Source organism: Olea europaea, chromosome 22, assembly GCF_002742605.1.
Source record: "Olea europaea var. sylvestris chromosome 22, O_europaea_v1, whole genome shotgun sequence".
NCBI lineage: Eukaryota > Viridiplantae > Streptophyta > Magnoliopsida > Lamiales > Oleaceae > Olea > Olea europaea.
In genome coordinates, this window is record NC_036258.1 from 5189362 (window position 1) to 5206416 (window position 17055).

The window sequence follows — 17055 nt, forward strand, 5'->3', positions numbered from 1 at the left end:
GACATTTGATTAGTTTAATATGGCGACAAATAGTGTGTTGATAAATATTGCGTTTTGCAGATTTCTTATTAGTTTAGGTTGCTTTTGAATTGGTAACTTGTGTCATGCATAAATTTAGAAGCACTATTGGAGAACGAAATTAAGTAAAATAATGGTGTTATATGAGATGATGATAATAAAAATAAAATTTACATTATTATTAATTAGTTTTTCAAAAATTATTCTTAATTTAGATATTTAATATCAAATCAAATCAAAATCTAAAGAAATTTTGTTTATGTACCACCAACATTTTGGCATTTTTATTTTGCTAATTTATTATTTGTGTTCTTGCCACATGGTTCGGCATGGGTGAGCCATGAGCGCCAGTGTCGGCCAAATATATCGGTACATAACAATAGTTTCCAAAGTCCAAATATAGTCATTTATATAATGCGTGGACTTTGAGTAAAGTGAACTCGTTTTTTATTGGGTAAAAATTGAATAAATAAAATTTTCAACCCTCAATAATAGTCTTCCAAGTTCGAATATAGTCATTTATGTCATGGTTGGAGTCAAAAGTGTACTGTCACGTTGATTTGGTGAAGGTGTGATGAAGGAGTCGAGGCGGTAAGTGGATCGAACCTGTCGAGGCTTGTGAAGATGTGGCTAAATTGTAAAAAAGGTGTTGAGGCGGTGAGTGAATTGAACCTGTCGAGACTTGTGAAGATGGGGCTCATGGCCCACCCATATCGAACCACGTGGCATTTCAGTCGAGACCCCTAAGCCAATGAAGATTGACCAACACCAGCAAACATCTCCTATGACGTGGCCTAGATTCTGTATGCCGAAGTGCAGTAATTGAGGTGGTACCAAAGCCAAAGCCTAGGACAACTAGCATCGCTTCTCCCCAGAGATCCGATCTTTCACAAAAATTCTCCTTGAATGATTGATGGGACACCCACAATAGAGTGCAAGTGTCTTGTCTTGTTAAAGTAGCGACGGCTCTGCCAATTAATAAATGCATAGCAGGCTAGGTGGTCAAACTTGATACCAACAATTTGACATGTAAACTGACAAGATGAGACCACGTGTACTCCTAACCGAGGTTCACAATCTAACTTGTAACACTTTAAATACTCTCCCATGTACCCCATACAAAGGCTAATGCAAGATTCAATACAAGCACCAATATTCTCTCTTTTACTCTCTCACTCTCTTACAACGATAATTCAAGATTACATGCACATTCTACAAATAATGATTGTTAATTATTGTACAATCGTTAGACAAATCTCGCCAGATTCCTAACGTTGTAGTCCCGCGCCTTTGAGTCGCTCCCACGCCCTGAATTTGCTCGTTTCAGATTGTCTACGTGTCTTGGAGTGTTGGACTAGGTTTGTGTGTGAGCGGATGGGTCCGGTATCTGTCAACAACATATTTTGGGGTCAACAGTTCTGATTTTATTTTTTGATTAATTTTACTAATATGTATACCACAAATAGTGGAGAATGTGGAATTTGGGAACAATTTTGGTGATTTTCTAGTAAATGTTCCTTTAAAATCTTTTTATTAAAAATTGATTTTTTTATTATTTTAGGAGAGTATTTGTTTTTATTTTGTTTTGTATTTAGGTAAAAGATACTATTAAATATTTATGCAAGAGGTTAATTTATTCATTTTGTTGGAAATTAAATATTTGAATTTTGACATTGTACCAAAGCATTTTTATGAGAAAATGAAAATTTAAAGATAGTGAGGTAGCGATGGAGCTAAAATTTGATTAATAATGACATAATATCTTTATATAAAGTATAAAAAAAATATTTATAATGTACATACCCTCGATCGACTTCTAATTTGATTGATTAACAAATGAAACCTCTTTTACTAGAAATACTGAAATTATGCACTCTCCTCTATGTAAGAAAAGTCTAACAGAGAATAAACTTAGGCAATCTCCCCTATGCAAAAAAAGTCCAACAGAGAATAAAATCATTAACAAAATTTCACAAATCAAGGAAATCACTAGACAAACTCCAATCGATTGAAGCGTGTAAAATGATTTATTTCCTTCTATATACATGTAAAAGCTCTATTTATTGTACATAATTATCTCTCCCTCAACAAGGAGAATCATGCACAAAGATCTACACTTTTAATATCTTTTTTTATGATATCAAAGTCCATTAAATTCTAACGAGTGAATCGACTTGATTAAGACCCAAAAAATTAAAATACCAATTTCAAGATTGATTTACTCAAACTAGTTACCATCTTACGAGACATGTTAAGGGATAAAATCTCACGTCAAATAAAAATAAAAATATAGACCAATTTATAGGAGTTTGGGAGAGTCCTCTTAACAATGATGACCTTATAAGATGGACTCCCAAACCTTTTAAGATTGAAATTGACTACCACTTCGTCCGAGAAAAAGTTCAACGAGGCCGACTCCGTACTAGGCATATACCATCCAAGCTATAAAACGGCAGTCATCTTTACAAAGCCCTTGGACAGGCCAACATATGACTCTATTCTGCGTAAGTTAAGCTTCATTCCATAACTTAATTTGGGGGAGGGTGTTAGAAATATTGAAATTATGTAATCTCCTCTGTACAAGGAAAGTCTAACAGAGACTGAAATTATACAATATCGTCTATGCAAGGAAAGTCCAGCAGAGATTGAAATGATTAACAAGACTGTAAAAATCAAGGAAATAACTAGACAAACTCCAATCGATTGATGCGTGTAAAATGTTTTATTTCCTTCTATATACATATAAAAGATCTATTTATAATACAGAATTATCTCTCCCTCAATAAGGAGAATTACACAAAGATCTGCACCTGTAATTTCTTTATTTATCTTTGACTATTCATAGTTCCGATTCCTTTAAATGTCAAAGATTGATTATTTTTTATTTATATTTTTAGATTATTTCTTGTAGATATGTTTCTGCGAATTTTTAGTCAATCATTAGAAGTTTCTTATCTTCTTAGTGAATATCTAGTTATAAAATCCTCTTGCGTTTTTCTTCTTTATTTTCGAATGTTTCAACAAGTTCTTCGTGTTCCTTAGATTTTCGACAAATCTCTTCCAAGTTTTTCCCAAATATATGGGTCGATCATCTACATTTTTAGTTAGTTTTAGTCTTTGACCCCTTCGTGTTTCACACAATTGGATGTCCATCGCGTAGTTCTAGTACATTCTTGAGGTTAGTTTATGCATTTTGTAGGAATTTGGATATTCGAAATTTGACATTAAATCAAATAATTTTTATGAGAAACTAAAATTTGGAGATAAACTCAAGTAGGGCGCAACTAAATTTTGATTTATCTCTTGTTTGATGGCCATTATAAAAAGAAAATTGGAAAAATGATGTTTTGAATAATGTTTTTTTTTCTTTCCGATAATATGATTAAAAAGTAAGGAAATTTTTTTATCTTACGTACAAAATATCTATTTTGTGAATATATAGTTGTAAATAAGTATAAGAAACTAACAGATTTATTTAAATAGAGTCAAACGTGGGCATAATAGGAACATGATATCTTTATACCTTTCAATGTCATTGTTGAAAACGTTCCTATCTTTCATTTTTTGACATTTTCACGTCTATTTCCACCTTTTATTGTGTAAAAGTTCATTGTCATTCATTTTTCAATAAAAAGACGATTTTACCCTCCTATTCAAATAAACAAAAAGAAATAAAATGAAATGATAAAGGACTAAAATGATAAAGAACTAATTACAACAATAGTTCCAAATTTTCAAAAATTACAAATTAATGACAAAGGTGAATTCCAACTTCAATAATTCCAGCATCTTGAATTACAATGCTCTTGGTTTATCTTGTTTCATCATCATATATCATCAATTCTCCTCCATATCTACCCAGTATATATGAAATGGTGAAACTCAATATCGAGTTCAAAGGTGAATTTCTTATTCCAAGGTTCCTTCCCAACAATGTCATTTCCCATCGTCCATACTTCATATATTTTCTTAGGCTCTAGCCAAACAAGTCCTACTATGGGAAAACTTCCTTCAAGTTCATACCATAAAAAGGCTAACTTTCTATCTAGAGGTTCCATCATCGAGACCTTCTAGAGTAAGTGTTCGGGCAATGAAACCAATTGCAATACCTCAGTGCTCATGTCAAATGAAACAACTAGAGTTTTATTGCCAGTTTTAATCTCATCCTTGACAACCCAATAAGCAACTCCATTCACTATCACATCACAAACAGGCCAATTAAGGATAAAATTGCCATCGACTTTAATCTTCCTCCAAGAATCTAAATTAGAAGACCACACTTGAGCTCACATTTTGATTTTTTTGACGCTCAAAATCAAAATCAAAATCAATCTTCACTACCTTGTAATCATCAGCAATGGAATCCCAACCAAACCCTATGGAATAAGTAATTAGACCTCTACCAAGTGGGAGTGTCTTGAACATTCTGGTGGCTGGGTTCCATATACGGACGCTATCAAATGAGTACCAGATTACCTATTGATTGCACCTAGTATTTGAAGGCCAAAACAGTATGACTGATCCACCTCAGAATTGAAGGTTTCAATTGGGGAAAAGGTAATGGAGCTGAGTAAAATAGGATTTTTCATTCGGTGTTGAAAATGGATGGAGTTCCTTGAGGGTTTTGAAATGGAATGATTAAAGTGAACAGAGACGAACAATGGGGAAGAGATTAAGGAGCGCAGTTGGGAACATACATACTTGAACCAGAGAAGGGTTTTGACAGGGAGTCTTGAGAGGATCTCCTAGTAATTTTTTGAAAATTTGGGACTATTATTGCAATTAATTCTTTATCCTTTCATTTCATTTTTTTAAATTTAAATAGGAGGGTAAAATCATCTTTTTTATTGGAAAAGTGGATGAAAATGACATTTTGCATAATGAAAGGTGGAAATAGGGATGGAAATGCCAAAATATGAAAAGTAGGGACGTTTTTTACAATGACATTAAAAGATAAGGACTTTTTGTGCTATTTACCCAAATTTAGTTCCAACCTACTTCCAATTTGGTTGATTATAAAGAGGCCTGTTTTACCTTTTATATTTCCACCCTTTTAAAATGGATGGTGGAGATTGATTTATATTTTATGATCTATGTGTGTTTTTTTTTTTTTTTTTTTTTTTTTTTTTTTAGCTAGAATATTTTCCATAGATGTGTTTCTACGAACTTTTATTCAAATGTTAGAAGTTTCTTATTTCTTCTTACATGTCACGTGGATTTAAATTTCTTGCAAGAATGATTTGATGTCCTTCGTACTATTTTTCATAAATGAGATTTGTTAATTAGAGCGTGCATGTAGAGAAAATATGACTCCAAAGCAAATCCTCATCCTAAAAGTATAAGTCCTTGTTTGAGCCACATTATTGTAAAAATAAGAATGAAAAATGTAGTTGTTATGGGCCTCACACAAAAGATAAAAAGTCAAATATGATGGTTTGATGTGATAACAGTCATATTTTTCATTTTAATAAGGAAATAATGGGGCTCAAATAGGGCAATATGATTTTTAGAATCAAAATAAAATTTGATTGATTTTAGAACTTAAAAACAAAAAAATAAATAATAAGTAAAATGAATAGAAAAATTGAAACACGACTTAGTTTTCATAACCAATTATAACTATAAATTAATAAGTGATTATATTCACAACACAATTTTTTATTTTTTCCCCATATGATTTTTAGAATCAAACTAAAATTTGGTTGATTTTAGAACTTAAAAACAAAAAAATAAATAATAAGTAAAATGAATACAAAAATTGAAACACGACTTAGTTTTCATAAACAATTATAACTATAAATTAATGAGTGATTATATTCACAGCACAATTTTTATTTTTCACCATATTTGCACTTAAAATACTTAATTTTTGGTCATTAGAACACTTATGTCCTTAACTTTTTTCATGGCATCTTATCCGCAATTTTTATCCAAAAAAAAAAAAAAGTCTATTGAAAAGAAAATGACTTGCTTTCATTCATATATATATTTTAAATAAATACAAAGTGAGATAAAATAATTTCCATGATTTCAAAGTTTTAAAACAAAGTATTTAGACATAAATTATCATCAAAGAAGAGACGTGCTAATTAATGAGAGATTGAAGATAAACTTATGAAAAAAAAGGTAAGGAATAGGTATGACGAATAAAGATTGTGAAATATAAGTGCAATAAAAATATGGTGTAACAAATAAAAATTGTGGTGTCAATACAACTACCCTAACTTAATATTGAACAAACATCTCAAATCAATTTCAAGTGATTTTATTTACACCACAATTTTTTCTTTTATAAATATACCACATTTTAATATTATCCGTCATTATCCCCTATTCATAGTTATTAAACCCAGACTAGATCGGCCGATCGAACCGAAAATCCAGTGAATCAGACCATGGTCCGATCCGAGTCTCATGAAAGGACCGTTCAACATTCAAATCGGTCTAAGACCAGATGAATCTGCTGGTTTTAATGAAGAACCGATAAACTTGTTTGAATTAACTCGATGGTTTACTGTAAATGATCCAATTTTGATGATATGGGAAATTGATCCCCTGACCTTTAGCAATCAACACTCTTTACGGACCACTGGGATACAATTGACAGTTGTCTTAATGCTTCATACTATAATATATATCACTTGTTTTCAAGAATTTCAATCATTCCACTAAACTTCTATTGCTAATAGAATAACTTAAAAATCTTTTATAATAACAATTGTCTGTAAAAATTTGGAAGAAGATGTTCATTATTTTTGTGAAATATAATAAACTATTCAAGACTTCTTCATTATTTAAAAATAAATAAATAAATAAATAATCGTCATTCACAAAGTATAACCCACAGTTATTAAAATCGGATCGGTCGATTTGGACCGAGAATGGTTCAAACCTTGGCTTCCGAGGTTATATGTCATTTCCTCGATCATTTGGGGAATTTGTGATCTTTGGTCATATATTAGGAGTCAAACATATATATTTAGATTTAGCAAAATAGTTTTCCTTTTACTTCAAAAATATATTTTAATTAAAATTACAATTTAACAATGACCCACCGATTCAACCACCGAGTCATGGTTGAACTACTGACCCGATGACCTGATGATTTTTTCGGGTCGACTACGGGGTCGGGTTTAATAACTATATTCCTATTCTTATTAAACTTTTATCATTAACCTTACATTCTGATTTAAAAAAAATATATGTTTTTAATCAAGATTTTCGTTCAAAAATATTGTTAACATTCTTTAAAATAATAAGATTAAAATATTTAATCGCATTTTTACATTATTTTCTATTTTGCTTATTTGAAGTAAAATTGGTAGAAGAGTCTTTTACAGTATCTTGAAGAAAATTTTGTAAAATGATCAATTTTTTACTACAACAAAATTTTGAATCCTCAGAGTAAACTGCAATGCACATTGACCCGTTGGTTACTGTTGACATACAAAAAGTTCAGCTCAAGTCGAATAGCTCAAGGAATGAAGCCCAATTGGAAGATCCCCAAAATCAAATAGCCCAAAGAACAACCCAATCAGGCAATGCAGGGTAAAGGCCCAAATAGGGAAGCCCATGAATGCGATAATACCATCGCCCAAGGTTGCAAGTCGCCCAAGATTTGAGCGAATGAATTGTCATGTAGTCGCCTAGAGCTGTGACCCTGCTCTCGTCCAAACATTCGAGTCGCCCAGCATCTTAGCAAACATAAGATGTTATGGTTACCCAAAAGTATAGTTAATGAATCAGTTATTGGGTAGTCCTATCACGTTCCACGATTCAAGGAATTTAATTGAAGACGGTTGAACGACAAAAAGTAATGGCAGCAGTTAGAGAAGGTAGTTCCATGACAAGTTGGCTACTACGAGGAAAGTGGGCAGTTATAGAGCGATCAAACATTTTTTAAGTGGTTGATCACGAAGAGATCATCCAGGGAGTATAAAAGAAAGAAAAGACATAGAGCAAAGGACCCCGAATCAAACACTCTAAAACGGAGAATATGTAACTTTAAATTTCTTAGTTTAGATTTAAACACTTCTTTTTCAGTAACTCGTGTACTTGCGCCCCTTGGAGGCATTCTGTTTTTATTTTCCAATTGTAAAGTCATCGCCAATAAAAACACCCCTTTTTTGGACTTTGTCTCAAAAGGTTTGTCCCTTATAAAATCGTCTGATCCCTTTTTAATTGTTAGTGACTAACAAGCGCGCGAAACAATTTGGCACGCCCGATGGGACAGTGGTGTTTGGTGTTGAAGATACTAAAGGTGAAACAATATGCCTCAGAGATCCGATAAGGAAGCAGCAAGTCAGGGAGGAGTTCAGTCTGTGATCGAGCGATATGAGGAGCATCATAGCTCTCCACGAACAGATGGATAGAATCAGAGTAGTAACAGTCGTTACGAATCAATGGTAGAGTTGAGTCCTCGAACTATGCGTGCACTGCTTGGAGAACTCACACAAGATGTCATTGAACAGGTAAATTTTCGAAATATTCATAATATGGAAAGACTTACCCAGAATGGAAATACACATTATGACAACATGGCCAAACAACTAAATACTTTGAATGAAATAATGAATAAGTTAGTAGGCCAAATTTGTCAACCAGTTACGCCTCTTGCAAACCACTTTCAAACTAGGACAATTGTGGGACATAATCCCCCAGTCCTAAATCCAAGTCAAGGGGTAGAACCACATTTCGGTCCCTCTACTTCAAATCAAGGGGATGGTGTAATGCCAAATCAGAATAATGGTAGTGGTACGCCTAACTTGGGGGGTAATCCAAATATAAGAGATAATGTCCTAAATAACGGGCAGAATACCCCACATGTTAATGAGGGAATAAATGTTCAGGCTAATGGTAACAATGGCCAAAATCATGGTAACTTTATTCCTAATCAAGGACCAAATATCAGGCCTCAAGCAAATCAACCGGTCAACCAACCTGTAGGAATTCCATATGACCCCAACGTCATGTTGATGAATCAGATTATGGAAATCGTACAGGACCAGATGGCTTTTGGGGTACGTCCTGTCATTAGGCCGACTTACACAAAGTCATATCCTGATTGGATAGACCAAACATATCCATGGCCTAGAGGGTATAAAGTGCGAGAATTCTCACTGTTTACCGATTTAGGGGAGGTGTCTACTCTAGAACACATAAGACGATTCACACTGCAAAGTGGTGACGTAACTGATTATCATAAAATGAGGGTTTTCCCTAGTTCATTAACAGGAGTAGCTTTCTCCTGGTTCATCAATTTGTCAGCAAACTCTATTCAAACATGGCAACAATTGGAATAATTATTCCACGCTCAGTTTTATAAAACTGAGTCTGAAGTTACTTTGGCCGATTTGGCGAACCTACGTCAAATGCCAAACAAATGGGCAGAAGGTTTCCTCCAAAGGTTCAAGACAGCAAGAAGTAAATATTTTGTACAAGTAAATATTTTGTACCTCTGCATGAAAAAGAGTTTGTCAAAATTGCTCAAGGTTGTTTGAGTTTTGATTTGAAAAAGAAATTTCAAGACAAGGAATTTCCTGACCTTTTCCAATTGAGCGCGAACGTGATTAGGTATGAACGATTGATAAGAGAAGAAGCGCAGATAAAAAATTCTAGCAAGGGGACTTATTATAGAGACCCAAATTTTGATGTTCATACCATCAATAACGAGTCATACGATCAGGCCGAAATATGTTTGGCCGAATTAGTCAAAGGAGAGACGTATACTTGTGCTATAATGGCTAAGCCTGGACCATCGGACAAGGATGAGCCTATGAAAGATGAAAACATAAAAGTTAGAACGTTCTCGTTCGATGTAACCAAAGCTGACCTTATAGTTGATAAATTATATAAGGATAAGCAGATAAAACTGAGCGATAAGCATATATTGCCAAACCCTGAACAAATTAAGGGTAAATAATATTGTAAGTGGCATAATGCATGGTCACATTTGACTAATAATTGCTTGATTTTTCGCCATGTGTTACAGGATGCCATTGAATCAGGACGAATTACGTTCGATGATAAGAAGAAGATGGCAGTGGATGAAAATCCTTTTCCACACCTACTTGGAGTGAATATGGTGACGTCTGGTTTCAAAAACAAGTTGCCAAAATTCAAATTGATTATAGATGATGGAGAAGAAGACCCTAGACCACATCACAGTGTTTTTGAGCGTATTAAAGGGAAGGAGCCAAAAAAGGATGAAGACGTCTTGTGTGCAAGATGTAAAAGAGAAGTGAGTGGGAATACGGAGAAACCAAGGATATGGCAACATCCCCATCGCCCTACTTTCTTCCCAAATGCTCAGCCTGGTAGAGAGCGAGGTACATCCTTCTACAAGGGACCACCTTTTGAGAGGCAGTTCAGGCCAGTAAATAATGGGAGAACATTCAGGTCGCAATCTCGTCGACATGAAAGGCAATACCCTTCGACGAGATGACTAAAACCCAACAATGGCATTTTCAACCAAATTATTGACGAATGATGAGGCAACAACAGGGAGTGCCACGTCCTAAGGCGCCTAAACTAATCGAGGTAGCCAATCAAAATGTTCTCAAAGATAGTGAAGAGACTGGTACAGATGAATTAATGAAAGAGTTGCCAGAAACTTCTTCTCGGAGATTGAAGTTTGAACGAGACAGAAGGGATGGAGAAGATCCAGATCAGCTCCTTACTATTCAGCTCGGTACGTTACCTCCTATTGTGGCTAATAACTATTTATTAGCCAATGAGTTTAAGAATAAAGAGAAAGAAGAAGAAGAAAGAGAGGATAACGAAAGAGAAGCATGCGTACTGGAATATGAAGAAGGCCAGACTTCTAGAGAGGCCTACAATGGTGAGGAAGATGATGGTATGACAGAAATTGAAGAGGAAATTGACCTAGAAGCAGAAAGAAGAAGGAGAGGAGTATCGTACAATACTCTGTTAAAGCAACTACATCGAGAGGGAGTTCGTGAAGTAGATTTATTGGGAGAACCATCTGGGCGTTCTTTCGATTTTTACGTGCTGTACGGGACGCCCAAAAGGAAGAAGAGAGTGCCTCGCTCCGAAAAGTATGGATCACCTCCAAGAATAATGCCTCCTCCCACAAGTTGGATAATGGACGAGGAAGCATCAGAAAACAGTAAGAAGGAAATTCAGGAGACAGAGGCTCAGTGCGATATGCTACACGTCGACTTATCACAAAAGGATAACTCGACAGAGAACAAGCAGGAAGTAGAAATAGAGGCTGCCGAAAAGGTTATTTTTAAACGACCAGCCATGAAATTGACTAAACACTTGAGGCCGTTGTATGTTAAAGCTCTAGTTAACGGCATACCTGTGGTAAAAGTACTTGTCGATAATGAAGCAGTTATAAACACCATTCCATCTAGGATGATGAGGAAATTTGTAAAGATAGAAGGGGATATGATTCCAAGAGAAGTCATCCTAACAAGTTTCAATGGAGGAGCAACTGCAGCTAAGGGAGTTATGCCATTGGACATAACTATAGGTACAACTACTAGGACCACAATCTTCTTTGTAATAGATGGTCCTACTAGTTACAACGTGTTACTAGGAAGAGATTGGATACACGAAAGTCGTTGTATACCCTCATCGTTCCATCAATGCCTGGTTTTTTGGAATAACAAGGGTGAAGCAGAGGTGGTGCAGGCCGATCATAGGCCTTTTGTCACAGAATCAAACTCAGTGGAAAGGTTCATGTACGAAGGAAACTATGGACCTATCAGGGTAGTCCAAGTTGGGGAAGAAACTCAGATTGTCGCGCAGAGTGAAGAGTCATTTTCAGTGGACGCACTCACTGAAATGTTCAGTCAGATGAGACCAAATATAATGGCCCTAGAAGAGCTAGTAATTGACAAAAGAATAATCAAGGAGTCCTGAATGAGTTCGAAGCAACAAGAGCAAATGGCCGATATTCAGGCCTTCAAAGCCAAATTAATGACTTTCAATAAAGAATGCAAGGACAAGACGAAAGAAGAGGCAGCCCTGAAAGCGTTGAAAGACAAATTAGCAGTATTCGAATTGGAACAAAGTATTGGCCGAGAAGTCAACAAGGTGGATTGTTTAGAAGAAGAAGTGCTTACAAGGGAGCTGGATGATGGAGTAATGCGGATCATCAAGCCTGGATACGCTGAAACACAAGACCCTCTGATTAAAGTAAATATTGACAATGAAGGAGAAGATCGTCCAACATTTATCAACCAGATGCTCGATCAAGAGGTTAGTGATAAATTAATCACATTGTTAAAGGAGTATAAAGATTGTTTTGTTTGGGAATATGAACAAATGTCTGGTTTAGATAGAGACTTGGTGGAACATAGATTACCAACTAAACCTAATTTTAAACCTCATAGGAAACTTCCCAGACGTTTTACTCCTAATGTACTCCCTGAAATTAAAAAAGAGATAGAGCGATTATTAAAAGCAAGCTTTATTAGAACATCTAGGTATGTCGAATGGTTGTCCAATATCGTGCCAGTACTAAAAAAGAATGGTAAACTAAGGGTGTGCATAGACTTTAGGAATTTAAACATAGCCACACCCAAAGATGAGTATCCAATGCCCATGGTAGATTCTTTAGTAGACTCAACTGCTGGACATGTCATGTATTTTTTCATGGATGGGTATTCAGGATACAATCAAATTTATATAGTTGAGAAAGACATACACAAAACTGCTTTTAGATGCCTTGGGTCTCTAGAATGTTTCGAATGGGTAGTTATGCCTGTCGGCCTGAAAAATGCAGGAGCAACTTATCAAAGGGCAATGAATTAATTTTTAATGATATGATAGGCAAGTTTGTTGAAGTGTATGTAGATGATATAGTGGTCAAATCCATTAAAGAAGAGGACCATTTTGAACTGTTAAGATGTTCATTTGAGCGAATGAAGCAATATAAGCTAAAGTTTAATCCCTTGAAATGTGCATTTGGTGTTAATGTAGGAAACTTTCTTGGTTTCTTGATACACAAAAGAGGGATTGAACTTGATAAAAATAAAGCGAAGGTCATTCTAGAGGCCAAACCACCTAGCAACAAAAAAGAATTGCAAAGATTTCTAGGCCAAGTAAACTTTTTAAGACGCTTTATTTCTAACCGTGCAGGGCGAACTAAAGTCTTTTTGCCACTTTTAAAGCTAAAAAATCAGGACGAATTCGTCTGAAAAGAAGAACATCAAATGGCTTTTGAAAGTCTGAAGACATATTTATCAAGTCCACCAGTGTTGGTGTCACCAATCCAAGGACGGTCAATGAAAGTGTATGTATCGGCTGAAAAAGAATCAATAGTTGGAATGGTCACGCAAGAAGACCAATTTGGTGAAGAGAGGGCGATTTACTACTTGAGTAGACGGTTAACAAAATGTGAATGTAATTACTCTGCTATCGAAAAATTATGTCTTGCATTGTATTTCACATGTACAAAATTAAGGGCTTATTTACGGTTCGTAACCGTTTATTTGATTTCTAAAATAAATTTGATTAAGTATATGTTCTCTCGCCTTATTTTACACCAAAGGGGAGGCCTTTGGACGTTAGATTTATCAGAATTCAAAATACAATACATACCCTAAAAGGCAGTCAAAAATCAGGCTTTAGCTAACTTTCTAGCCGATCATCCATGCCTTGACATGCCTGAAGAAATTGAATTAGAAATCAATTCGTTCGAGCTAAGATCTTGGGTGTTGTATTTCGATGGGTCAAAAACCTCTAAAGATGCAGGTGCAGGAGTAGGAGTAGCATTGATAAATCCTTTAGGGATTTGCTACAAGTTCGCATTCACTTTGGATAGGATGTGCACCAACAATCAGGCCGAATATGAAGCCTTAATTGTGGGCCTAGAACTAATTATAGATATGGGGGTAAAATATATAAGCGTTAGAGGCAATTCTCAATTGGTAATTTACCAACTGATTGGTGATTTTAAATGCCAAAGTGATTCCATCATAAGTCAATATAAAATCACCCAAGAGTTATTAGAAGAATTCGACCAAGTAGAACTTCAATGCGTTAATAGGATATACAATGACGTGGCAAATGAGTTGGCTCAAATGGCCTCAGGGTACTCAAAGGTTTTAAATTGGAAGTCTACTTGTGAGTATGGAACAATATTGCCCGTGATACAAGGAAAGGCGAGAAGGATTGAACTTCATTGCATACAAGATGGAGATGCAATGAATTGGAGGGCAGAGATTAAGGAGTTCCTTAAAGAACCTAATAAAAGAGATGGTAGAAAAATGAAGTTGCGTTTGCTAAACTATGCACTGATAGATGAAGAGTTGTTCAAGAAACGTTCTGATAGTATACTACTAAAATGTGTAAGTTTACAAGAAGCCAGGACGATCATGACTGAAGTGCACGGAGGGATATGTGGAGCTCATCAAGCTGGCCAAAGAATGAGATGGTTAATTATTAGGAGTGGATATTTTTTGCCAAAGATAGGAGAATTATGCGTTCAGTATGCAAAGAGTTGTTTAGCATGCCAAAAGTATGGTCCAATACAGAGGGCGCCAGCACGAGAGATGACACCTATTATTAAACATTGGCAGTTCAAGGGTTGGACGATGACCTGATAGGGAAGATTTACCCCCCATCGTCCAAGCAACATACTTTTGTTATAGTTGCAACCGATTATTTCATTAAGTGGATAGAGGTGGTACCTTTAAAGGAGATCACCCAGAAGAATGTCATAGAATTTATCCGTGATCACATCATTTATAGATTTGGAATTCTACAAACTTTGACGGTAGATCACGAAACATCTTTAAATGGGGATCAACTGAATAAATTTTTGAGCGAGTTTGGAGTTAAATTAGTAAACTCCACACCATATTACGCTCAATCTAACGGGCAAGCAGAATCTTCTAATAAGATTCTAAAAAATATCATAAGGAAAATGATAGATAAAAATACCAGAAATTGGCACGAATATCTGAACAAAGCTTTATAGGCTTATAGGACGTCGCCTCGGTCAAGTACCAAAATTACTCCTTTCCAACTTACTTATGGACAGGAGGCCGTTTTGCCTATGGAAATCAACGTGCAATCGATCAGAGTGTGTTTGCAACATAAGTTAAGTGATGATGAGTATACCGAATCACTAGTTCAAAACTTATTAGAGTTGGACGAATTAAAGTTAGACGTCCTAGATAGATTGCAAGTTCAAAAATGAAGAATGACTAAATTTTATAATAAAAAAGTTATAGTCAAGTCGTTCAGCCTGGTCGAACTGGTTTGGAAAACAGTACTCCCTTTAGATAGCCAAGATCCAAAGTATGGCAAATGGTCTCCCAATTGGGAATGACTATATAAAGTGAATAATGTATTACCTAATGGAGCCTATCATTTGGAAGATTTAGACGGCACCAAGCACATGAGGTTCATTAATAGCAAATATTTGAAAAAGTATGTTCCTTCCTTATGGGAAAGTGAACAAATAAAAGCGTAACCAAATCGCATTGAACGATCGTAGAGTAAAAAGGGCCAGAACGAAATACGTTCAAATAAATTCTTTTATTATCAAATGTTCATTACAAAGCTGCGAAATACAAGATGTTAAATGCTCTATAAACTACGATTAAGAGTAAACTAATCTCCCGGTCGATCGCCGAGTAAGAAGGTGTACTGGCCTTGATCGCCATCCTGATCACACTGCTGCAAAGGCAAGCAGAGAGGTCGAGAAGTACTCTCAATAAGCAGAAAGGAAGATGAAGCGCCCTCACATCGCCTTCCTAAATGCATCGCTGCATCTGCAACGATGGGCAAGGAGGCAGAGAAGCACTCTCAGCAAGCAAGGTGGCCTGCAAGCACCCCAAAAATTGTCTTCCATCATTGAACTCCTTGTAGGAACGGAGACGATGGGAAGAACTTTGCTGCTGGCCAAAGAATATTTCCTATATCTCCCATACCAAAGGTGACATCAAGAAAGATGGCAAAGTGGGCGGATCAGATGATCCATTTCCATGGAAAACGAAAGTTTTGGATTGATTGTCAAAAATACCAAGCAATGGCAGTAAATTGGTTTTTTGAAGAAGAAAATGGAAATGAAGATGGAAAGTATGAAGTATACGTGCATTTATAGGGAGGTGAAGGTGAAAAGACAGAATATGAGCAGTCATATTCGTGTCTAGTAAATGGGATTAAGTGACCCTAAAGTCAGGCAGAAATATCAAGAGAAAATGTGCAAAAATTTTAGCATAAAGCAGTTAAATGCCTGAGCGATTGACGATTAAAAGACGAACGTCAATAAATACACAAGAGGCTAAAATAGTTATTCATTAACAATGATGGCTGCTGTTGTATCAGTACAAGGTTACAAAGGGAAAGTCAATACGAAATTACAAAAAGAAAAAGTTAAGGCATTATATGTCTTAATTACAATTTGCCCCATACCAAACGAATTCTTTCCCTAAGTCTCCCCCAGTCCTCGCTCTACCGAGAAGAAGTGATATTCAATTCAGCTACAACATCATCATCAACTTCCAACTTCTTGTACTGCTCGATCAAAGACTTAGTTCGCTCAATTCCTTGGGAGGGATTACGCTTCTTAGCAGCCATTCTTACCTTGCAGTCGTCCATCTTGGCTTGAAACTTCTTCATCTGAGCAGCCAAACTAGTCATCAAAGAGTATTCAATCATGACTTCGGAAGAGATTTCTTTCAACTCGTCCTCAGTTTTGTTGATCTCCAGAAACAAAGACTCTTTTTCAGATACGGCGCGAAGATATTGAGTACTTTTGGCCTTCAGTTCAACATTCTTGGCCAGCAAGGAGAGGACCTCGAAATGGACAACTTTCAACGTCGCTTTAAAATCAGCAGAAAGATTGAGCGATGAAAGTGTCAGTGCTTGCTCCAATTTCGCATTCAAATGCTCAAACTTATCCTTATGTTTGGCAGCACTAGCCTTACCGATGTCCATATCCATGAAGGACACATACTCAAATATCGACTGCTTGAGGAACTTCATATCTTCCTCTGAAGAAGCAGAAGGACAACTGGCTGAAGCAGGGTGAGATGTCTTGACTTGCCCCCAGGA